Here is a 14,740-nt window from a genome sequence, read left to right as displayed (position 1 = left end):
GGCTTATGATGAAAGTGAGGAGGTGTGGGATAGAGGGAAAGTTGGCCGATTGGATAGGTAACTGGCTGACTGACCGAAGACAGAGGGTGGTGGTCGATGGAAAATTTTCGGATTGGAGGCAGGTTGCTAGCGGTGTGCCGCAGGGATCAGTGCTTGGTCCTCTGCTCTTTGTGATTTTTATTAATGACTTAGAGGAGGGGGCTGAAGGGTGGATCAGTAAATTTGCTGATGACACCAAGATTGGTGGAGTAGTGGATGAGGTGGAGGGCTGTTGTAGGCTGCAAAGAGACATAGATAGGATGCAAAGCTGGGCTGATAAATGGCAAATGGAGTTTAACCCTGATAAATGTGAGGTGATTCATTTTGGTAGGACAAATTTAAATGTGGATTACAGGGTCAAAGGTAGGGTTCTGAAGACTGTGGAGGAACAGAGAGATCTTGGGGTCCATATCCACAGATCTCTAAAGGTTGCCAGTCAAGTGGATAGAGCTGTGAAGAAGGCCTATAGTGTGTTAGCTTTTATTAACAGGGGGTTGGAGTTTAAGAGCCGTGGGGTTATGCTGCAACTGTACAGGACCTTGGTGAGACCACATTTGGAATATTGTGTGCAGTTCTGGTCACCTCACTATAAGAAGGATGTGGAAGCGCTGGAAAGAGTGCAGAGGAGATTTACCAGGATGCTGCCTGGTTTGGAGGGTAGGTCATATGAGGAAAGGTTGAGGGAGCTAGGGCTGTTCTCTCTGGAGCGGAGGAGGCTGAGGGGAGACTTAATAGAGGTGTATAAAATGATGAAGGGGATAGATAGAGTGAACGTTCAAAGACTATTTCCTCGGGTGGATGGAGCTATTACAAGGGGGCATAACTATAGGGTTCATGGTGGGAGATACAGGACGGATATCAGAGGTAGGTTCTTTACGCAGAGAGTGGTTGGGGTGTGGAATGGACTGCCTGCAGTGATAGTGGAGTCAGACACTTTAGAAACATTTAAGCGGTTATTGGATAGGCACATGGAGCACACCAGGATGATAGGGAGTGGGATAGCTTGATCTTGGTTTCAGATAAAGCTCGGCACAACATCGTGGGCCGAAGGGCCTGTTCTGTGCTGTACTGTTCTATGTTCTATAGAGCACAAGAAACAATACTTTTCACTGTTTAGCAATACACGTGACAATAATAAATCAAATCAGTTTAACATCTCTCAGCCTATAGGCCAATTTAACATCTAAGAGCCAAGATGGTGCAGAAATCTTCATAAAGGCAGTTTAAATATCTTCACTGGACCAGGAAAAAATGTTTCCCAGACTTGATCATCTGCCACATACTGACTGGTAGCTACAGAGGATGTGAATTATAGGTTTATTTAATTTGAATGTTATTTGGGAATGGGAAAGTGTTAAGGAGTTCAGGGATCGCAGATGTATATTTTGGAAGAAGGGGTAATTTCCATATAAACTGCAAGTGTGTTTAGTAATTCAGATATTTAATTGTCTTAAGAGTACTGTAGTCTTATTCATTTCTATTTGTTTCTTCTTTAGTGTAATAAATAGTCTTTAGTAATTGTTACACAATGATTGGACTGGTTGTTCTCAATGAAGGTTTCATGTGACTCCTCACACTATTCCAAAAACAAAACCACATATCACCATGAACCAATGTTTCAAGTTGAGGCACCCTCGCAGATAACATCCACGCGGCTTGTGTCATTTCCTATGCAGTGTGGTGTGATTGACTCTCAATTTGTCTACTAATTCATGTGTACCTCATATTAACCCTGAATGTTAGACTAGAAGATAGATATTTCAAATTATTTCAGCTTTCTGGCCTTGTATAGTGAAGTTTATTTCAAAACTTGCAGCTTTATTCTCTCAGCTAGTGTTTTGAATTTCAAACTTTGTCTCCTTTAAACAAATTATTACTGGTCCCTTACCCAGATCCTACCAAACATTTGGCAGCCTGGTCTAGGATCCTAACAATCTGCAAACTTCATAATGCTGCTTCCTACAGCTGAGCCAAGGTGTTCTAAAAAAAATTGAAACCGTAACAGACTCAAAACTAACCACTGAGGAACACCACTGCAAACCACCTCGCAGTCTCAAAAACATTTACCCAATATCACACTCTGCTTTCTGTCACTGAACCAACTCCGCATCCATTCCTGCAATTTTTCATCAATTCCATGGGCATCTCTCTGCTTGAAAAGCCTCCTGATGGTACTTTGTTGAATGCCTTTGGAAATCTTTGAAATTGTGCCCTATACATCAGGGTCTAGGTTGTTAACATATAGCAGAAAAAGCAGCAGTTCCAACTCTGACCCCTGGGGAAATCCTTCCTCCAGCCCAAAAAACATCCATTAACCACTACTCTACTTCCTATCAGTCAATTTTGTATCCACGTTGCTAATGTCCCTTTATTCCATGAGCTATAATTAATTGTTTGCAGCACTATATCAAATTCCTTTTGGAAGACCATTTACACCACATCAACTGCATTACTCTCATCAATACTTAACTCTTTAAACGAAAGTTCAACTAGTTAAACATGATTTTATCTTAAAGAAATCCATGCTAGCTTTCTCTAATGAATCCACATTTGTCCATGTGACTATTAAGTTCATCGTGAATTACTTTTGGTAGAAGTTTCCCGTACCTCAAATTTAAACTGACTGAGCTTATCTTCACACCCTTTTATTGAACGGGGGTGTACCTTTTTCAATCTCCTGTCCTCTGGCACCAACCCCAAATCTAAGGAAGACTGAAAACTTATGGCCAGTGCCTCTGTAATTTCCACTCTCACTTACTTCAGTGTCCATGGATGCATCTCATCCAGTCCTGGTGCCTTGTCAGCTTCAAGTACAGACAGTCTATCCAATATCTCTACCTTACAAATTACTTCCCCTTTCACCCTAACCTCGGTAACATCTTCTTCCTTAGTAAAGACCAATGCAACGTATTCATTTAATACCTCAGCCAAGCCCTCTGCCTCCATGAGTAAATCCCTATTCCTCCTTTTACCACCCTTTTACTATTTATACGCTTATAGAAGACTTTGCAATTCCCTTTTGTGTCAGCTGCCAATCTCTTTTCGTGCTCACTCTTCCTCTGCACCTTCAAAATTCAGCCTGGTTCTCAATTGCATTTTCGACCTGACACCTGTCATACGCAGACTTTTTCTTCATCATAATTTCTATCTCCTGTCACCACTGGGAATTCTGGGTTCATTCTTCCCCAGAGTCTTCATTTTCCTTTTGAGAGGATATACCTTGGCTATGCCCAAAATCTCTCTTCTTTGCAGATCGTCCATTTTTCAGCCCCCAATTTATTCGGCCCTGATTCGTTCTTACTGTATTGAATTTGGCTTTCCTCCAGTAAATTATTCTTACTCTGAATTGTTCTGTGTCCTTTTCTATACTCAGCCTAAACCCAATGATACAATGAACACTGTCCCCTTAATATTCTATTGACACTTGGTCCACTTGACCCACCTCATTCCCAGAAACCAGGTCCAGCAATGCCTCCTTTCTCATTGGGCATACTGCTGCAGAAAAATATACTGAACACACTCAGAACTCATGCCCGCCTCTGTCCTTTTACCTTAATTACCTAAATATAGACACCCCCCCAACAATTGCAAGTATTCTATTTTTTTTCACCTCTCTTGTAATTCGCAAATTTATTCCTCTACATCCTTTCCACAAGTTGGTGGCCTATAGACAACACCAAGCAATGCATTTGCGCATTTTCTTATTTCTTAGCTAAAACTAAATAGAGTCTGTCCTTGACTCCTCTAGGGTATCCTCTTTCTCCCATTTCTTTGTATACAGGAATATTTTAAACACCTACACTTTGTTGAATGCCTTTGGAAATCTTTGAAATTGTGCCCTATACATCAGGGTCTAGGTTGTTAACATATAGCAGAAAAAGCAGCAGTTCCAACACTGACCCCTGGGGAAATCCACTACAAACCTTCCTCCAGCCCGAAAAACATCCATTAACCACTATTCTCTACTTCCTATCAGTCAATTTTGTATCCACGTTGCACATCATTGAGCCAGGTCTCTGCTTTAGCCACAGCACATTTCCACATGGCAATCTGTGCCTGTTACTCACCAATCTTATTTATCACACATTGCATTCATATACATGCACTGTTGCATCCACATACATGCACTGTCATCCTGATTTAGACATTACTACTTGTTCCCTTATTTTGAGCCCACCTATTAACTTACCATTACTTATTCTAGTGATTTCCATCTCCCAATGCTATTTTATCTCTTCCCGTCCTCCTTAATTAACCCATGCCTTTCCAAGTGAAAGTTCATTTGTCCCTGTTACTGTTTTCCAATAACTTTCTCACTATTGATGCAAGGCTGACTGGCCTGTACTTTCCTGATCTGTAGCTCTCCATTTTCTTGTAGTAGTATGCCATTAGAAATGCTCCAATCCACCAGCATTACTTCTCTATCAAATTATGAAAACTTTCCAAATTAAGTAAATTAAACATTTTAAAGAACTTCTAACTAAAATTTTCAATTGATCTGTATGGATCAAGATGGGCATTGGAAGTTTTTGCAGATAACTATGGACAGAGGGAGGAAAATAATCCACAAAACACCATCTGTGCTTCTGGGAGTAAGGAAGCATCTGTGGATATAAGCAGCTCAGAATCAGAATTTGCAAATTCACGTAGAGAAAACCAAAAATATTGCATTATATAGTACCTTTCACAACCTCAAGACATTCCAAAACACTCCACAACCAATGATATATTCAAACAAGTAGTCACTGCTGTGATGTAGGAAATTTGGTGAACCAATTTGCATACTAGATCTCACAAACAGCAATTTAATAAAGACCAGATAAATTCATTATTAGGAATGTTAATTGAGAGATAAATATTGGCCAAGGCACTAGAGAGAACTCACTACTCTGCTTTGAATAGTGGCACGGAATCTTTTAGGTCCAGCTGAGAGGATACATAGGACTTCAGTTTACGGTGTGATTTGAAAGACACCTGTCAGTACAGCACTTAATCTAGGTTTATAATCCAGTGCAGTACCACGTGCTCAAATCTCTGGAATGAGGCCTGAACCCAAAATCTTCTGGCTGAGGCAAGAGCGATACCACACAGCCACATAAAAATTCACGTAAATAATGTTTCACACAGAATTTACAACATGAAAAGATCCCTTGGCCCAACTGGTCAATGATGCAGTTTATGCTCAACACAAGTCTCCCCCCACCCTTTTAAATCCAACTCTATTAACATAGATTTGAATTCCTTTCTCTCTCATGTGTTTATCTAACTTCCCCTTAAATGCATCTGTTATTTGCTTCAACTATTCCTTTTGGTAGCAAGTTTCACACTCTATTCACTCTTCCTCGAGAGGTTTTTCTGGAATCCTGAACAAGTTGGCACTAGTGAAATTAGCAGGCAACTTGAATCAACAAGCAAATGAACACCACAAAATGTTGCCTTAAAAATGTTAAAAATTACATGGCTCTGAGCTATTTACGTGTAGACTTACAAGATGTCACAACAAATAATTTATATCACTGACATGTATCACTGCGTGGGTTTCCTCCGGGTGCTCCAGTTTCCTCCCACAGTCCAAAGATGTGCAGGTTAGGTTGATTGGCCATGCTAAAATTGCCCCTTAGTGTCCTGGGATGCGTAGATTAGAGGGATTAGTGGGTAAAATATGTAGGGATGTGGGGGTAGGGCCTGGGTGGGATTGTGGTCGGTGCGGACTCGATGGGCCGAATGGCCTCTTTCTGTACTGTAGGGTTTCTATGATTTTCTATGACATACAGCAAAGCCCATCCTATGTAAAAAATTACATTTGTTCTGTGAAATCTATACTGCATGAAATTCTAAACAAAAACTTTATCTACATTATAAGTTAAACAGTTCCTCAGCAGCCAAAAACAAAAACTCTACCAACAGTGCAGAAATATGCAAAATCTTATCAAGTCGAGATAAAAGAATGTTGAGCAAGAAGGTTGAAAGATGGTTCTTTAAAGGTCATCTCTCTGACTCAAAATGAAGTTATTAAATACAGTTGAATCCAATCTCTTTAGATAAAACAAACGTGTAGATAAATGTTTTTCTTAAAATCAGTCACTTAAGCATGAAGCACACTAAACAAGTCAGTTAGGATGAGCGGAATAAACCAGAGGAATCTGATGTTCATTGCACAGTGCTAATTGATACAAATTGCCTCATCACATCGAGTTAGTGAAGGCAAATGAATGGTGAACATTTTTCAATAAAAGCCATCACTTTTAATTTCACCATTTGACCGAAATTCCCCACTGATGATTAGCATTTCAACTGAAGGACAACTTAACCATTCCAATAGTCTTCAGTGAAATATTTATAAGTAAGCAGCACTTCATTCGGTTTAATTCCTTCAAATCAACCATATAGCCAATTTCCCCTCTTCACACAACAAAACAAAGTTTATTTTCACAGTTAGCAAGGACCATTCTGTAAAGCCTGGTTTTCATTGAATGCCAATAGATTGAACGTATGCCCACTCTCCTAAATATAAGGGATCACATGAAAGGTAGTTGGGCAGTGTCAATTGCTAGGGGAAAAGGGATATATATTGGTAAGCATTAGAAATAAGGTATAGATTTAAGTGGGTTCAATTTAATGTTTCTGTGCCTTTGGACAAAGGTGTTTATAGGTTGGGGGCAGGGGGGGGTGGTTTGGTTTCAATTCCAACTCTGTTTAGAGAGGACTATGGTGTGCTGTAAAGTGTCTATAAACCAGCAGTTGTTGCTCAGCAACTGGTGCTTGGAAGATAGAGAAGCTTTTAAGTTTTAGTTTAGCTCATTCGGTTGCAGTTGGAGATAGGTAGTGAGAGAGAAGGCAGCTCTCAATCACTCTGCTCAAAGCAGTTGGCTTTCTATATGACAAATTACTGGCAACAAGTGTTGGCCTTGCCAGTGATGCCCACATCCCATGAAAAGAATTTTTAAAAAATAGTTTACATGTTATTACATATTCTAGCTTACAATTCCTGGTTAAAATTTGATGCGCAATTAATTCACACGGGAGGCTAGGTCGTACCCAGGAATAAAGACTTTTATTCACAACAAGAACGAAGCATACTGCTTAACAATACAATCCCAGACTAAGGGTCACTAGGAAGTGGCAGTGACCTTTATACTCCTATAAAAAGGCGGAACCAAACGGAGTGTACCACAGAACAATGCTAACAGGTGGAACACCCCAACCCTAACCCCAACAGTAACAAGAGTAACATATGTACAAGTACCCATAGTGATAACCATCTATGGTTCAGTACCCATAGTGGTAACCATCTATGGTTCACCACAAAACTCTGCATGGTTTGGTGAGGATTCTCCTATGATTAGTTAGGAGAAACATTGTTCTTTGCCCTGTTCACAGTGGTCCCAGATCCCCCGTAGCAGGTGCCACACTGATGCCACTCTCTAATAAACGCAAGTTCCAGTGAGAAAACCTACAAAAAGGCTGAGAAAACATAAGTGTATTGAATAACAAGTAATTTCTGTTTGTTGCTGGTGCAATATTCAGACTAACATGATATATATATTGTGAGCATGATTGTATTTAATTTTGAGCTGATATTCAGACTGCCAGCGGCTCACAGCACAGGCACCAATAGTGCATGCACTTCATAATGGCATCTTCAATGATTCTGCAGTAATGCTATCGCAATCTTGCAGGCAGATTTTTGAATTACAGTCTTTTGTTTGCAGCTCTGAAGTGGACAATCACCCTTCATTTCATTACAATGAATATTAACCTGCATAGCTAAGCTTCACTGACAATCATAGGTGACAAAATGAGACAATGTCAGAAGGGAGATTTATGAACACAGAGCAGGACAAATTGCAAAATCCATTTGACGCTATGCAGCATTGCTTACTTTAAGCGTGATAGGTATAAATGTCGCGGTTCAATTAAATGCATGAATACCATGACATCATCTTGGTAACTTAACAGATGGTTATCATAGTAACCAATAGCTAATTCAAATGAGTCATTACTAATTAACCACCTTACAGCAGACACTAGTTCCCCGATAGCCCGCAGTATTTGTGTGGGTTATCATGTAATCCAAACTATTTTCTTTGATCAAATGATCACGGTTGTGTTTGAAGCAAATTATATGATGCTGATATTACAAAAAATAGTCAAACCATAAACCTAAAATCTTTCCAATCTTCAGCCAGTTACTATTGAGAAATCATCCATAGATAAATTATCTTCCAAAAGTTCTGAAGCTTATCCTGGACCGTCAGAAAATCACCAGTGCAGTAGAGCTACAGGGTCTTGTGGATGAAGCTAAGAATGTCAGAAATATGGAACAAAAGCAATCTCACTCCCCAAAAGAACACGTTACAATCTATAATCAAATCTAAACAACATATTTAAATCTAGGGAAGTTTTTTTTAAAAATTGTTTTTCCCCCATTCACTTCAGTCCCCTTCCACTCCCCAATATCTTACCCACTCCACCCCTGCCCCTAAACCATGGAAGGTAATCGAATTAAACTTCAACGTATGTAAACTTAAACCTGAACAATTAATGTCTGAGCACTTCCTTCTAGTGCGTGGATACTTTTACAATCCAGCAGCTCTGGAACTGGTTCAATATTATTGGAATCCGTATACATGTCCTGCTCACCATCTCCCAGAGCTCAACTGAATTGGGAATTTGGAATACGTGAAATCAAAGGATCCCAGAGTATTTAGTAATTCCATCTACATTTCTTTGCAACCTTTAATTTCATTCCCAGATATTTAACCAGCTGCGTTTTGAAAAAATTAACAAATACAGCATGACAGCAATCTGTCTGCATATCCATTACCCTGTGGTTGAAAAACAATTTTTTTTTGCTGATCTCAATTTTGAGGACATGCCTAATACTCGGTCAAGTATCTCGTTGCATCATTACCATCCAAGCCTGTCAGCATTTTTTAAAAGTTTGGCAGGGAAATTCCCTCTAATTTTAGAAAGTTCAGTGGCAATACAACACCAGGGCCCTGAACTTCAAAGTGGTACTGCCTCTCTGCTCCTGGCTACTTACAGTAAGAAGTCTCACAACACCAGGTTAAAGTCCAACAGGTTTATTTGGCAGCACTAGCTTTCGGAGTCTCAAGCTCCTTCATCAGGTGAGTGAGGACTTGTATTCACAAACAGGGCATATAAAGACACAAACTCAATTTGCAAGATAATGGTTGGAATGCGAGTCTTTACAGGTAATCAAGTCTTAAAGGTACAGACAATGTGAGTGGAGAGAGGGCCAAGCATAGGTTAAAGAGATGTGAATTGTCTCCAGCCAGGACAGTTAGTGAGATTTTGCAAGCCCAGGCAAGTCGTGGGGGGTTACAGATAGTGTGACATGAACCCAAGATCCCAGTTGAGGCTGTCCTCATGTATGCGGAACTTGGCTACCAGTTTCTGCTCAGCGATTCTGCGTTGTCGTGTGTCATGAAGGCCGCCCTGGAGAACGCCCACCCGAAGATCAGAGGCTGAATGCCCATGACTGCTGAAGTGTTCCCCGACTGGAGGGGAACACTCCTGCTTGGTGATTGTCGAGTGGTGTTCATTCACTGCTCAACAATCACCAGGCAGGAGTGTTCCCTTCCAGTCGGGGAACACTTCAGCAGTCATGGGCATTCAGCCTCTGATCTTTGGGTGGGCGTTCTCCAGGGCGGCCTTCACGACACACATCATAGAAATCATAGAAACCCTACAGCACAGAAAGAGGCCATTCAGTCCATCGAGTCTGCACCGACCACAATCCCACCCAGGCCCTATCCCCACATCCCTACATATTTTACCCACTAATCCCTCTAACCTACGCATCTCACGACACTAAGGGGCAATTTTAGCATGGCCAATCAACCTAATCCGCACATCTTTGGACTGTGGGAGGAAACCGGAGCACCCGGAGGAAACCCACGCAGACACGAGGAGAATGTGCAAACTCCACACAGACAGTGACCCAAGCCGGGAATCGAACCCAGGTCCCTGGAGCTGTGAAGCAGCAGTGCTAACCACTGTGCTACCGTGCCGCCCAACAACGCAGAATCGCTGAGCAGAAACTGGTAGCCAAGTTCCGCACACATGAGGACGGCCTCAACCGGGATCTTGGGTTCATGTCACAGTATCTGTAACCCCCCATGGCTTGCCTGGGCTTGCAAAATCTCACTAACTGTCCTGGCTGGAGACAATACACACCTCTTTAACCTGTGCTTGACCCTCTCTCCACTCACATTGTCTGTACCTTTAAGACTTGATTACCTGTAAAGACTCGCATTCCAACCATTATCTTGCAAATTGAGTTTGTGTCTTTATGTGCCATTTGTGGACACAAGTCCTCACTCACCTGATGAAGAGCTTGAGACTCCGAAAGCTAGTGCTGCCAAATAAACCTGTTGGACTTTAACCTGGGGTTGTGAGACTTCTTACTGCGCTTACCCCAGTCCAACGCCGGCATCTCCACATCCTGGTTATTTACCCAGAAATTCAGCCGTTCCTTTCTCACACAAACGTCCGACTCAGGCCAGGTGAGAAATGTATAAGGCAATGCGCTTCTGGAGCCTTCAGTTGAGGGCTGCAGAGTTAGAGGTACAGAAGCTACACTTTTTTTTTTAAATGGCAGGAGCTAAAGCAGACAAGTTTAAACATTCAGCCAATTTCAGAGCCTGGGAGGAGATGGGTTTACAAGGCAAGTAGGTAGGATTGAGGTTGAGTGTCAGGTGGTTGGGAAGGGTGGCAAAGCTGGTGATTAGGAGTGATCAGTACTCCAGTTTCTGGGACAAGTGGTTTTAATTCTACTAACGTTTCCACAATGACTATTCTGGTAAGACAGTCGGAACTAAAGTTTAAATTATTTGATGGTTCCAATTGCAGTGTAATTGACTGAAAAAAGCTTGAACTTCCTGGATGATTGCAGGCAATGTTTCTTGGGGACTCTGTTTTAGAACATAGAACATAGAAAGCCACAGCACAAACAGGCCCTTCGGCCCACAAGTTGCGCCGATCACATCCCCACCTCTAGGCCTATCTGTAGCCCTCAATCCCATTAAATCCCATGTACTCATCCAGAAGTCTCTTAAAAGACCCCAACGAGTTTGCCTCCACCACCACCGACGTCAGCCGATTCCACTCACCCACCACCCTCTGAGTGAAAAACTTACCCCTGACATCTCCTCTGTACCTACCCCCCAGCACCTTAAACCTGTGTCCTCTCGTAGCAACCATTTCAGCCCTTGGAAATAGCCTCTGAGAGTCTACCCTATCCAGACCTCTCAACATCTTGTAAACCTCTATCAGGTCACCTCTCATCCTTCGTCTCTCCAGGGAGAAGAGACCAAGCTCCCTCAACCTATCCTCATAAGGCATGCCCCCCAATCCAGGCAACATCCTTGTAAATCTCCTCTGCACCCTTTCAATGGCTTCAACATCTTTCCTGTAATGAGGTGACCAGAACTGCGCGCAGTACTCCAAGTGGGGTCTAACCAGGGTCCTATAAAGCTGCAGCATTATCTCCCGACTCCTAAACTCAATCCCTCGATTAATGAAGGCCAGTACGCCGTACGCCTTCTTGACCGCATCCTCCACCTGCGAGGCCGATTTAAGAGTCCTATGGACCCGGACCCCAAGGTCCTTCTGATCCTCTACACTGCTAAGAATGGTACCCTTCATATTATACTGCTGCTTCATCCCATTGGATCTGCCAAAATGGATCACCACACACTTATCCGGGTTGAAGTCCATCTGCCACTTCTCCGCCCAGTCTTGCATTCTATCTATGTCTCGCTGCAACTTCTGACATCCCTCCAAACTATCCACAACACCACCTACCTTGGTGTCGTCAGCAAACTTACCAACCCATCCCTCCACTTCCTCATCCAGGTCATTTATGAAAATGACAAACAGCAAGGGTCCCAGAACAGATCCCTGGGGCACTCCACTGGTCACTGACCTCCATGCAGTTTTGGGGGTACCCCCCCACCCCCCCAAACCCACCCCTCCTTCCCCAAATTGGCGATGCCCAAATGTTACTTTTGTATGCAGCCTGAAATTTTAATGAAATTATGGACAGGAAGAATTGCTTATTTAGGACATTTGCAGCAATATGCTAGAGGACAAAGTATTACACTTCAGGCTGTCAACTTTAACATGGTGCTAACACACAAGCTCAAATCCCTCCCACTACAACTACCACTGAAAAATAAGTTAACATCGGTACCCCAGCCGCCTGTTATATACCTAAAATGGTCCCTTCTGACCAGTCCAATTTCTGAAGGGAAAAGATCAATAATCAAACTGTATTTATCCCATTTTTCCTGCTTCAATAAACATAAAAACGGCAATTTCCACTATATTTTAGTATGACATTGGTGACAAGAATAGGATGACATTGCAATAAGCAGTTTCACAACCAGAACTATAATAGTCATGATTACTAGTATTAGCAGGCGCAATCCTTATGCACCTGAATTAACCTTATGCACCTGAAACTGGAGGCCTTACTGGTCTACCTTCTGCGTTTGTGACTGATCTTAACAGATGTGGGCTTTGCTGACAAGGCTGGCATTTATTGTCCATCAAGAAGATGGTGGTGAGCAGCATTCTTGATGGCTAAATGATTCGCGAGGACATTTCAGAGGGAAGTATTGAGTTAGCTCCATTGCTGAGAGTCTGGAGTCATATGTTCGCTAGGCTGGATAAGGACACCAAAAGGGACATTAGGCGAACCAGATGAGTTTTCACAACAATAATGGTTCCATGGTCATCATTACTGATAGAATTTGTTTTAATTCTAAATTTATTCAATTAATGGAATTTAAAATTCCCAGCTACCGTGATTTGAGCTCATGTCTCCAGATCATATGTCACTGGATTACTAGTCCAGTAACATAACCAGCAACCAAAGAGAATCTGGAGGCAGTAACCAGCACCTAGAAGAGTGGGTGAAAAGAGAACACGAAGACAGTAAACACCACCCCCACCCAGCCAAGATATCCAATCCAGTCCAGTTTGTGGCTCCAGGGAACAGTGGCTGCATTCAGTGTCACATCACAGGAAACCAGACAGGAGGTGAATGGTTGATGAATATTTTGTTCATAGATCTTCAAAGCCTGTGATTTATTAATTGTCAGGTTTTATTAATTGTAACAAAGTTTACTAGCAGCAATCAAGTTAACTGGGTGGAGCAGTATTCATTAATTATAAATTAAAGTAAATTAACATAATAAGGATGATGTGTCACAATTGCAGAATGAGAGAGCTCTTGGACGCTGGGGTGATCCAGAACAAACACCTCTGCCGTAAAGTGTCTGCAGCTCGGAGATTCTGCTCAGAATCATTGAGCTGGAAGCTGAACTGTAGACACTGCAATGCATCAGGGAGAGGGACAGTTACCAGGAGGCAGCCACAACACTTTAGAATTTGTGGTCAGTGGTCGGGTGAGACTCCAAATGAGGCAGGTATGGGGGAAGATAGAAGTGGGGGATCCTCAGTCACAGAGGTTTACAGCATGGAAACAGGCCCTTCGGCCCAACTTGTCCATGCCGGCCTTTTTTTAAAAAACCCTAAGCTAATCCCAATTGCCCGCATTTAACCCATATCCCTCTATACCCATCGTATCCATGTAACTATCTAAATGCTTTTTAAAAGATAAAATTGTACCCGCCTCTACTACTACCTCTGGCAGCTTGTTCCAGACACTCACCACTCTCTGTGTGAAAAAATTGCCCCTCTGGACACTTGTGTATCTCTCCCATCTCACTTTAAACCTATGCCCTCCAGTTTTAGACTCCCCTACCTTTGGGAAAATATATTGACTATCTACCTTGTCTATGTCATTATTTTATAGACCTCGATCACCCCTCAGCCTTCTACGCTCCAGAGAAAAAAGTCCCAGTCTATTCAGCCCCTCCTTACAACTCAATCCATCAAGTCCCAGTAGCATCCTAGTAAATCTTTTCTGCAATCTTTCTAGTTTAATAGTATCCTTTCTATAATGTGACCAGAATTGCACACAGTATTCCAAGTGTGGCCTTACTAATGTCTTGTACAACTTTCAGAAGACGTCCCAACTCCTGTATTCAATGTTCTGACCGATGAAACCAAGTATGCCGAATGCCTTCTTCACCACTCTGTCCACCTGTGATCCCACTTTCAAGGAGCTATGAACATGTACCCCTAGATCCCTTTGTTCTGTAACTCTCACCAACGCCCTACCATTAACTGAGTAAGTCCTGCCCTGGTTCAATCTACCAAAATGCATCATCTCGCATTTGTCTAAATTAAACTCCATCTGCCAATCGTCAGCCCACTGGCCCAATTGATCAAGATCCCGTTGCAATTGGAGATACCTCTCTTCACTGTCCACTATGCCACCAATCTTGGTGTCATCTGCAAACGTACTAACCATGCCCCCTATATTCTCATCCAAATCATTCATATAAGTGACAAATAACAGTGGGTCCAACACTGATCCCGGAGGCACACCGCTGGTCACAGGCCTCCAGTTTGAAAAACAACTCTCTACAACCACCCTCTGGCTTCTGTCAAGAAGCCAATTTTGTATCCATTTAGATACCTCACCCTGGATCCCGTGAGATTTAGCTTTATGCAACAACCTACCATGGCTCACTGGTCTGTAGTTCCCAGGCTTTTCCCTGCAGCCCTTTTTAAACAAAGGCACAACATTTGCCACTCTCCA

General features: G+C 42.3%; 1 protein-coding gene across 2 annotated transcripts in view; it reads right to left on the bottom strand.

Annotated features, from left to right (window-relative positions):
* dnajc6 (DnaJ (Hsp40) homolog, subfamily C, member 6) overlaps positions 1-14,740 on the bottom strand; it is a 104,700-nt gene that overhangs the window by 67,142 nt on the left and 22,818 nt on the right. The gene's annotated exons all lie outside the window — the stretch shown is intronic.

This window comes from Mustelus asterias, chromosome 8 (genome assembly GCF_964213995.1).
Source record: "Mustelus asterias chromosome 8, sMusAst1.hap1.1, whole genome shotgun sequence".
Taxonomy (NCBI): domain Eukaryota; kingdom Metazoa; phylum Chordata; class Chondrichthyes; order Carcharhiniformes; family Triakidae; genus Mustelus; species Mustelus asterias.
This window is presented reverse-complemented; position numbering and strand designations above follow the sequence as displayed.